At 30.6% G+C, this 10,773-nt stretch overlaps 7 non-coding genes across 7 annotated transcripts; all 7 read left to right on the plus strand.

Moving 5' to 3' along the window:
• The first annotated feature begins 1,049 nt into the window (after nucleotides 1-1,049).
• Nucleotides 1,050-1,120, plus strand: J4E92_011070. Its single transcript has one exon. It is a non-coding gene; the product is annotated as a tRNA-Arg (tRNA).
• Nucleotides 1,121-1,185: 65 nt separating this feature from the next.
• J4E92_011071 lies at nucleotides 1,186-1,256 on the plus strand. The gene has a single exon. It is a non-coding gene; the product is annotated as a tRNA-Arg (tRNA).
• A 6,313-nt stretch (nucleotides 1,257-7,569) lies between these two features.
• J4E92_011072 lies at nucleotides 7,570-7,642 on the plus strand. Its single transcript has one exon. It is a non-coding gene; the product is annotated as a tRNA-Val (tRNA).
• A 32-nt stretch (nucleotides 7,643-7,674) lies between these two features.
• J4E92_011073 lies at nucleotides 7,675-7,746 on the plus strand. Its single transcript has one exon. It is a non-coding gene; the product is annotated as a tRNA-Lys (tRNA).
• A 654-nt stretch (nucleotides 7,747-8,400) lies between these two features.
• Nucleotides 8,401-8,472, plus strand: J4E92_011074. The gene has a single exon. It is a non-coding gene; the product is annotated as a tRNA-Asp (tRNA).
• Nucleotides 8,473-9,400: 928 nt separating this feature from the next.
• J4E92_011075 lies at nucleotides 9,401-9,472 on the plus strand. The gene has a single exon. It is a non-coding gene; the product is annotated as a tRNA-Ile (tRNA).
• A 4-nt stretch (nucleotides 9,473-9,476) lies between these two features.
• On the plus strand, nucleotides 9,477-9,548 carry J4E92_011076. The gene has a single exon. It is a non-coding gene; the product is annotated as a tRNA-Arg (tRNA).
• Nucleotides 9,549-10,773: the final 1,225 nt, after the last annotated feature.

Genomic DNA, 10,773 nt, shown 5'->3' on the forward strand with positions numbered 1-10,773 from the left:
TAATAAAATTACAAGTAAAAACTTATTCATTTACAAGAGCCACCTTACTCTTTTTGTTTCTTTTTTTCTTTTTTTTCAATGAAAATATACTATAAAAAAAGTAAATAACTTTACTTCCTAACTAGGCTAGTGAATGGCTTATTTAGACCAAAAACTAGGCAATAAGGTTTTACCTTTACAAGAGGTTTAGGTTAAAAACTTATTACTGTAAAAGAGCCACCTTTTTCTGTTTGTTTATTTTTTTTCATTGAAAAAAAAGAAACTATAAAATGAAATAAATAACTTTACTTCCTAACTAGGCCAGTTAAGGACTTATTGAGACCAAACATGGTTGCTCAAACCTGTAAACCATTGAAAGCGGTGCTAACCATCACCTCATTCCATGTAAGTTATCCTGTAATTGAAATGGTGGCGCGTGATATTCAGGAAGTCCACCAATGGGATTATATAGAACTTAATAGTAATGTTATGGGTATACTCTAAAACAAAACCCAAGTTAATCGTTATGAAAATATATAACCTGTTAAAAAATCCTATGCATTAGATAAAATTTAATAGTAATGTTGTGGGTATACTCTAAAACAAAACCCAAGTTAATCGTTATGAAAATATATAACCTGTTAAAAAATCCTATGCATTAGATAAAATTTAATAGTAATGTTGTAGGTATACTCCAAAATAAAACCCAAGTTAATCGTTATGAAAATAGATAACTCTTTTTATTATTTACAGCTTATTTCTCCTTAATTTTCTTTAGCTCAATGGTTTATTGCTATAGTTTCTTTTTTTCTGTTTGTTTATTTTTTTTTTTTCATACCCCCCCCTCTCTTCTGCAAGCAGGGAACCTTAAAGGGTTCCCGTGAGGGAAAGGTCAGTCCCCTTTTGGGAACTGTTTGTTTATTTTTTTTTATTGAAAAAAAGAAACGAAAAAAGGTAAGCAAAAGAAAAAAAGTACCGCAAGCTTGCGGGCAGGGTAAAAATATACAGGGTTTTAAATAAACTATTTTACATTTACATAGTATAATACTTTTATGAGATAATAAGAAAGATTCTTATTAGTTTAATGGTAGAACAAGATACTTCTAATATCTGAATCTAAGTTCGAGTCTTAGATAAGAATAACGATTTCTATAGTAATAGCTATTCATTTAATAAGATAGCTAGATTTATCTTATTAAAAAAAAATTCTTATTAGTTTAATGGTAGAACAAGATATTCCTAATATCTTAATCTAAGTTCAAGTCTTAGATAAGAAAGATCGTTAGAACGAATAGGTTTTACTTTACAATAGTAGTTAGTTAGGTAATAAATAGTACTTTACATTTTTTTATTTGAGTTTGATGATGGCTCTGAGTGAACGCTATGTAAATGCTTGACACATGCTAATCGAACGTCAATATTTAATTTAGATAAATTATGTATATTGAAGTGGTGTACAGGTGAGTAAGTGGTATTATGGCTACCTAAGAGTAAGGCAAAATAAATCCCTTATAATAACAATTTATTATTATGTATTAATACTAGATCTAATCACCCAATGGTCGATTATATCTAAAAGGTTAGGTATAAAGGTTAATAATAGTAAGAATAAATGTGTTTAAAAAGAAATAGTATTTCGCTCTTAGTTGATTATTAATAACCATCGGACAAGTAGTAAGTATGGTAATGGCATATTTAGCTTATGTCCGTAGTCAAGACTGAGAGGTCTATTGACCACACTGGGTCTGAAAAAACCCCAGTGCGTGTAGTACAGCAGTGAGGAATTTTGGTCAATGGCCTAACGGCTGAACCAGCAACTTGCAGGAATGAGAGTTAATATAATAAGTTATTAACTTGCTTGACTAGGTCTTATAAAGTTCTGGATAAAGCTTATTATGAAAACTTTATATCCATAGGTCTCGACCAAATCTTGTGCCAGCAGTCGCGGTAAGACAAGGGAGACGAGTGTTATTCATCTTTAACAGGTATATAGGGTACCTAGACGGTGTGCAATGGCTTACATAAGTACCTGGTACACTTGAGTTTGATATGTGAGAGGAATATGTCGGAATTGTTGGAGGAAAGATGAAATTTTTTGATACCAATAGGACCGGTAACGGCGAAGGCAAACCTCTATGTACATGTACTTGCTATTTCTCTAGTATAAAGAGGAAAAGAGCAATGTACTATAACTGACGTTGAGGGACGAAGGCTCAGATAGTGAAGAGGATTAGATACCCCCGTAACCTGGGCAGACAATGATGAGTGCCATAGGTTGGCTTTAAGGCGGAACTATAAATGAAAGTGGAAGCACTCCACCTCAAGAGTAATGTGGCAACGCAGGAACTGAAATCATTAGACCGTTTCTGAAACCAGTAGTGAAGTATGTTATTTAATTCGATAATCCGCGAATAACCTTACCACAATTTGAATGACCTAAAATATTTTTTAAATTTTTAGACCACATGCGTTGCATGGCTGTCTTCAGTTAATGTCGTGAGATTTGGTTAGGTCCATTAAATTAACGTAAACCCTTGTTTTATTTATTAAGATAAAGCAGCTCTCCGCTTACAATTGGATGTGATAATAGGGACTAAGACAAGTCATCATGGCCTTAATATTGTGGGCTATAGACGTGCCACATATGCCTTTACAAAGGGATGCAATAATGCGAATTGGAGCTAATCCCTAAAACAGGATAAAGTATGGATTGTTGTCTGAAATTCGACTGCATGAAAAAGGAATTACTAGTAATCGTGAGTAATCACATCACGGTGAATTTTATCTCAGATAGGTACTAACCACTCGTCAGGCGCTGAAAGGAGTATGTGCAATAAGTTTGGTGGCTGCGGATTGCTAGTCTAAATGTACAGGTTTAGATCTTTTGGCAGAAATATCTTCGTATGCGTGACTCTGATTGGTGTTAAGTCGAAATACGGTTCGGGTTGGGGAACTAGCCCGGGAATAATTAATATTAACGATACACCCAAAAAAAAGTCTGTGCAAGGAGCATAAATTATTATAGATTTATATGGTTAAAATCCATAAACATCTGTGCAAATAGCATAAATTGTTAGTTATTTATATGGTTCAAATCCATAAACAGGCTCATAGTAAGTTTATATTATCTAGTCCCCAAAAGGGGACTGACCTTTCCCTTACGGGAACCCCTTAAGGTTCCTGTTTGTTTCTTTTTCTGTTTGTTTATTTTTTTTCATTGAAAAAAAAGAAACTAAAAAAGAAACTAAAGGAACCCCGCAGGGTAGATCTGGACCCTTAAAGGGACCATCCCCCCCCCCTTCTTGTTTTTTTATAGGCCCTCTCCCCCGCAAATTTGCGGGGGAGAGAGGGGGTCCAAACAGCTATGAAATAACGTCGAAAAAAAAAAATATCCCTGCCGGGATGAGCCCTTACTTTTTTTTGAATATATATATTCAAAAAAAAAGTTAGGGGATGTTGTCTTCCCAAAAGGTCAGCCCTAACTTTTTTTTGAATATATATATTCAAAAAAAAGTAAGGGATAGGGGACCTATCTATTCGAATAGTAAAGGTTGAGGGTGTGCAGACTTCTTTCGAGAGTCTGTACTGCTAATTAGCAAATGTTCCTTACTTTTTTTTTTATATAGTATGATATCTTTAAAAAAAAAATTAGACCTAAGAATATCTCCATCCGCTTATCTGGTGAGATTCCAGATAATGGTGGTCACTAGTTCCAACTAGTGCGATGATATTTAGCCGCCATTTGTAAAGTCTTATGGTGCCTATACAGTTAGGGTTAAGCGGTCACTCATATAAGTAACAAACTAACTAGATAAAACTTTGAGTTTGAGAGACAGCTTACTCTTGTTTTTTTTATTAATTAATTAATAAAAAAGGTCGGGAAGACCGGCGTGCAGGTCACATATGTTCAGAATTCCTGGGTATACTTGACTTGCGCCAGCTGGTTCCAATCACTTCTAAGGTTACCTTAAAAGGGTAGCGATGTCTTGAGCTATGGAAGTTTTTGGGTTTTGGAACAGACATGTGTATAGGATATAGCTAAAATATATGCTCCATGTGGGCAGGGTTCCGATAAATATGCAGGTCCTCTTGGACCCAGGACCCCTTAAAAATCCGAGTGCTGGAATTGGTAGACAGGACAAATTTAAGCTTTGTTGACGTTATGTCGTGAACGTTCAAGTCGTTCTTCGGATAAAAGGTACACGAAAAACCTCGTCAAGTTAAAAGGGATAAGACCTCTACACTAAGACTTTAAAGGTTAGCCCCGGCGTCTTCTCAGCGCAGCAGCCTCAGTCTTGTTTTCTTCTTACTTTTTTTTTTACTATATTTATATATGTAAAAAAAAAGTTAAATAACACGCTGAGGAACTTTTTTTTGATATATATTTGATTTTTCTTTTTTTTTTTCGACGCAATTTATTTAAATAAATTGCTATAAAAAAAAGTAAAAAGTAAGCAAAAAAGACTGGGGCTGCGTATTACTTTTTTTTATGTCGTTATATTTTTAGGCCCCCCCCCCCCTCTCCAGCTTTTTTTTTATTTATATAAATAAAAAAGCAGAAGAGAGAGGGGGTCCAAACCGAAAGGAGAGTTCCTTTATTGGTAAGAAGGGTTGAGCTGTAAACTCAATAGTATTACGCTTTTAAGAGTTCGAATCTCTTGTCTCCTATGAAAGAAACAAACAGAATGAAATGTTTATTTTGTATTATAAATATAATTCGAATATAGTTAGTTAACTATACATATATTACATATGTATAATAGTTTTTATAGACCCATGGTAGAGTGGAATACTTTTACTATTATAATAAATGTTCGATTTTAAAGGGTTGCATTATTTAAAAACAGGTTATGTCCACTATTTTTGCAATGTAAGTGAATTAAAAGAGCCTTTGGATTTTTGAGTTTAATTACTTAACACATTTAATTATTTATTTACCAACTTTTTTTTTTTACATATATTATAATATATGTAAAAAAAAAAGTAATACGCAGCCTCAGTTTTCGAAACGTTGCTTACTTTTTTCTTTTTTTTTCTAGCAATTTATTTAAATAAATTGCGTCGAAAAAAAAAAGAAAAATCATATATAACCCCCCCCCCCAAAAAAAAAAGTTCCTCAGCGTGTTATTTAACTTTTTTTTTTACATATATAAATATAGTAAAAAAAAAGTAAGAAGAAAACTGAGGCTGCTGCGCTGAGAAGACGCCGAGGCTAAATTTATTTCAAACTATGGTACAAATAATTATAGAGGGCAGTTTATACCTCATGTTTAAATGATTATTTGTTAATGGCTATTATAATAGTAAGATAGACTAGATTTATTTTTACTTATATAATAGCTATATAATAGTTATGAAAAGGGTAAAGAATAATTTTAAATGTTATATATAGTTAATGAAATGACATTTAGTGGTTATAGTGTAGTTAATTTAGATTTATTGTACATTATTGCTATCTTATTAGGTATATTAGTTATTATTAGTAAAAATCCTGAAAACACATTCTTTGGGATCAAACCATCAAATTCCGGGGACCCCTTAAAGCTTTATGATACCAAGCAATAGTTGAAAAACTATTAGTGGATGAACTAATCACTCATGTATGGTAATAAGTCATAAGATGATCCTTTCTATTATATTAGTTTCTTTTTTTTAAAAAAAAAGAAACAAACTAAAGGAGAAATAGGCAATCGCGGATCTAAATCAGTAACATAATTACTGTAAAAGAGCAACGATTAGACGGTGGTTAGTAGTAGTATTAGAGTAAATAATATTACTACTTAAGGTATAGTCTACATATAAAAAAAGAAGATATGTGGATATAAAGAATCTTAATCTAAATTTACTTAAGTTTTATTTTGATTTAGACTCAGATGGTGTATCCTCCTCCTCTAACCATAACAATACTCTGTTACAATCCCATGTATCCCAACCTCACCAATTAAATGGTCTCTTAATAAGGTCATATCATACGAAATCTTTAAGTAGCCTACATACTCCTTTAGAGTTAAATCCTTGATTTATAACAGGGTTTGCTGATGGGGAAGGTTCATTCTCATTAAGTGTTAGAGATATAGACATGCTTACTAAAAAAGGAAGAGTACTCTATGTATTTTCAATAGGATTACATAAGAAAGACGAAGATATATTAAGAAGTATCCAATCTACTCTAGGGATAGGAAAAATATATACACAAGGAAAACAAGGAGTACAATTCCGCGTGGAATCTAAAAAAGAATTATTGATTTTAATAGAACATTTTGATAAGTATCCTTTAATAACCAAGAAAAGTAAAGACTTCCTATGTTTTAAAAAAGCGATTTTCTTGATAAAAAACAAAGAACACTTAACAAAGGAAGGTTTACTAAAGTTAGTTTCTCTAAAAGCTTTAATGAATAAAGGTCTTACTAGTGAATTAAAAGCTGCCTTTCCTGATCTTGTTCCAGCAAATGAACTAGGAATATCTGATTCAACTCTATCTCCAGATTTAATCATAGATCCTTGTTGATTAGCAGGGTTTGTATCAGCGGAAGGTTGTTTTATCATCAGTATACATAAATCTACATCTGTAAAAATAGGATATCAAGTACAGTTAAGATTTGTACTAAGTCAACACATAAGAGATAAAGAGTTATTTGAATATTTCGTAAAATACTTAGGATATGGTTATATAGCTGTAGATAGAAAAGCGGTAGATTTCATAGTTACGAATTTTTCGGATTTAAAAGATAAATTCTTACCTCTATTACACTTACAACATCCCATAGTAGGTTATAAATATTTAGATTATTTATATTTTATGCAGGCTGTAGAAATGGTGCAAAAAAAACACCATTTAACAGAAAAGGGATTAAATAAACTACGTGAGATACAAGTATCCATGAACAGTGGAAGAAATAACACACCTTCACAAGATACCGATTCAGGTACAACAGATTAAACTATGTGTTTTGTGTGTGTGGGTGATATAAGAGGGATGCTTCGCGGCTTAGCAGTTAAAGAGAATATTATAGAGGAGGCTTTTTTTTTTACTTGTGATAGTATCTGTTTTATTTTTAATAGGTTTATTTTTATGTATATCTGCTTATTTAATTCTAACAGGATTAAACTTTATAGGATTATCATACTTATTAGTATATGTTGGGGCAGTATCTATCTTATTTTTATTTATATTAATGTTAATAAATGTTAGAATATCTGAACTATTAATAGATAGTATTAATAGTATACCTTTAGCTATATTAGTAGGTAGTTTCTTTAATTATTTTGTAAATAATGTTTTACCATATATGGTTATGACTAATAATTTACTTTATCATTTTAGCATTAAAAAAAATTTAACGAATGTTACATCTGTGTCATGAGATGGATATTTAGCAGAAACTTCTCATATAACAAGTATAGGAAATATACTGTATGGTAATTATTCAATATGATTAATAATTACATCCATTATATTATTACTAGCGATGGTTGGGGCAATAGTTATAACTCTAAAGCCACAAACGAATGCAAAATAATAAAAAAATAATAATGATAGTACGTCTTTCCTTTTTGTTTCTTAAAAAAAAAGAAACTTTTTAAACAAAAAAGGAATTAGCTCAATTGGTAGAGCATCCGTTTTACACGCGGCAGGTTAAGTGTTCGAATCACTTATTTCTTATTACTTATATATGGTAAGTAAATATATTTATAGAGATCTTAGCTTAATGGTAAAGCGTATGACTTTTAATCATTCTCATAAGGGTTCAAGTCCCTTAGATCTTAAAAAACATACACGGCTATAGGTTAATGGTAGACCATTCATTTATTTAAGTAATACCATCTAATTAAGCAATATCGTATTTCTAATTAGAGAAAGTTAATCTATATAAGCAATAAATAGTTAGATGAAGTATTAATGCCTAATACTGTTAACATTGTGAGGTTATAGGCTGCAAATCTTTACTAACTACAGGGTAAGATTAAATATAATAAACAATTCAAAAGTAAGGTTGATTAACTACCAACCAAATTTCAATATAAGGCATATAATATCCTTAGGTTTAGGTTTATTGCTATTGTTCCTATTGCTATTGTTTCTGTTTGTTTATTTTTTTTTTTTCAAATGAAAAAAAAAAGAAACTAAACAAAGATACAGGTTTATCTCACGAGTTTTCATCTGTTTGTTTATTTTTTTTTTAAGCTGCGTAATTTTTTTCTAGCAATTTCCACGAAATTGCGTCGAAAAAAAAATAAGAGGAAAAAAGATTAAAAAGTTAGAGCATTTTATATAGGAATATGCATTAAACAATAGTAATAAATAGAAAGAATTCGCCTCCGGGGATTTTATTAAAACAAAAAAAAAACGGCTATAGGATAATGGTTAGTCCAATCGTCTTCCAAACGATGTGTACCGATTCGACTTCGGTTGGCCGTATAGGGTCAGTAACTTAATGGTAGAGGACTTTCTTGTCACGAAAGTAGATATCGGTTCAAGCCCGGTCTGACTCGTACTCTATTATAATGAACTTTATAATTCTATTTTTATTTTTTAATTTCATACTCTTCCACTCTCTATTTAACTTTTACAATCTACTAAGTTAAATTCTTTATAAAAAGCCATTCTACACTTAACTTTTCAGTTTTATAGTTAACATCCATACTACACTTAACTTTTAAGTTATATAGTTAACATCCGTTATAGGTTTAACTTTCATAGTTAACTCCAATTCTAGTAAAATTTTTTATAAATTTTATACAATTCACACCGCAAAAGGAAAAGTTGCTATAGGTAAGGCGAGATATTTGCTAAATATTGTGTTTAACACCTGGTGGTTCAAATCCACTCTTTTCCGAATATAGATATAATATTTATACACATCTGAAGGGATAAAGTTTTACACATCTAAACGGATAAAGTTTTTACACATCTAAACGGATAAAATTTTCACGCAGCTAAAAGGATAAAGTTTTTACGCAGCTAAAAGGATAGAATTTTTACACATCTAGACAGATAGTATACGTTATACATAATTACAATAATTTCATTATTTTGAATGTAGTATTTATGTAATATATTTATATTTGTTAAGTCTTCATTAGGTAATTATATTGAAAACAATAACAAATCTTTTAAAGGATTAATAAATAGTCTAGTTAATTTCAAAAATCGGGTTATTAACATTAGTATCGTTTAATTTTAAACATCATTTTATATAAAATGATAGTTCAATTTTATATAAGGTGTTATTAATAATTTTAAAAAAGAGTATAGTTTAATTGGTAAAATAGGAAGCTTCAAACTTCAAATTTCCAGTTCAAGTCTGGATGCTCTTGTTATAATATAATGAAAAAATTTATAAGCTTATATACTTTTATTTAATACTTTTAAGTAATCTTTCCATTGTTTTAAATTTTCATATACTATATGTGTTATAAAGGTTCCTTAGCTTAATAGGTAAAGCGCATTCTTGATAAGGATGTGATCGACGTTCAATTCGTTGAGGAATCAAAAAGGTGCGTTAGTTAAATTGGTATAACCACATGCTACGGACATGTTCTTACAAGTTCGAGTCTTGTGCGCACCTGCACTTTAAGTATTTATAAGCTATTTCATTTATTAAAATCCCCGGAGGCGAATTGTGCACACCTATACTACCCCCCCCCGCAAGCTGGCGGTTATTTTTTTTTTCTTTTGCTTAACTGTTTGTTTATTTTTTTTTATAAAAAAAGAAACTAAAGCAATAAACCATTGAGAAAAAAAAAAATTAGCCCTCCAGTTTCTTTTAACTTTTTGATGTATATAGGATATATCCTACAAAAAAAGTAAGAAGAAAGAGGGGCTGTAATTTTTTTTACATAGGATATATGCAAAAAAAAGAAATAACTGGGAAATATGAACAATATATTATATCTTTTTTTTTATAGTTTCTTTTTTTTCTGTTAAAAAAAAAAAGAAACAAACAGAACAAATACAAACGGTTTGGACCCCCCCTCTTTCAGGGGGGGGCCTAAAAAAGAGAATTGACTGAGTGGTTTAAAGTGATAAGCTTGAAACTTATTTGATTGAAAGATCACATCCGTTCGAATCGGATATTCTCTGTTATATCTTTATAGATTCTCTTTTTTATTTTTATAAATAGATTATCTATCCCACAATATAAAGATATTATCTTGTATTTTTATAAATAGATTATCTGTTATACAATATAAAGATAGTATCTATAGTTAAATAGTACATTGTATAAACAGGTTAGAGCCAGGTTGGTTAGGCGCCTCATTTGGGTTGAGGAATTGTTATGTTCGAATCATAATAACCTGAAATGGGATTTTAAATCACTTTTATATAAAAATATATAGTAATGTATTGGATATGTAATGTATTATTTCATAATGTTATTACCTTATATATTTAGATTATAGATTATAAGGATTAACTTTATGGCTAGTATATAAAGAGACTATTATAGAATAATTAAAGGCTGTATATTAAACCATTAGTACCGTAAAAATGATGGCTTAGTTATCGTTTATTAGGGAAAAGGGTAGAAGAATTTCTATAAAAAAAAACGAAGTGAATTGAAGTATCTTATTAGCTTCAGGAAAATAAATCAAACGAGATTCTATTAGTAGTGTGAATGAAAATAGATATAGGCTTAAAGTAAAATGGATATATCTGTTTGAATATAGGGGAACCTTCCTCTAAGCCTTAATATAATATACAAGCGATAGAGAATAGTACTGTGAAGGAAGTATGTAAATAGTAGTCTTATAAGCAGCTCAAGGTAAGTTTAATAAACATATGAGAGCGTA

The sequence above is a fragment of the Alternaria infectoria genome (genome assembly GCF_024043175.1).
Source record: "Alternaria infectoria strain BMP 0036 chromosome Unknown scaffold_64, whole genome shotgun sequence".
In the NCBI taxonomy this organism is placed as follows: domain Eukaryota; kingdom Fungi; phylum Ascomycota; class Dothideomycetes; order Pleosporales; family Pleosporaceae; genus Alternaria; species Alternaria infectoria.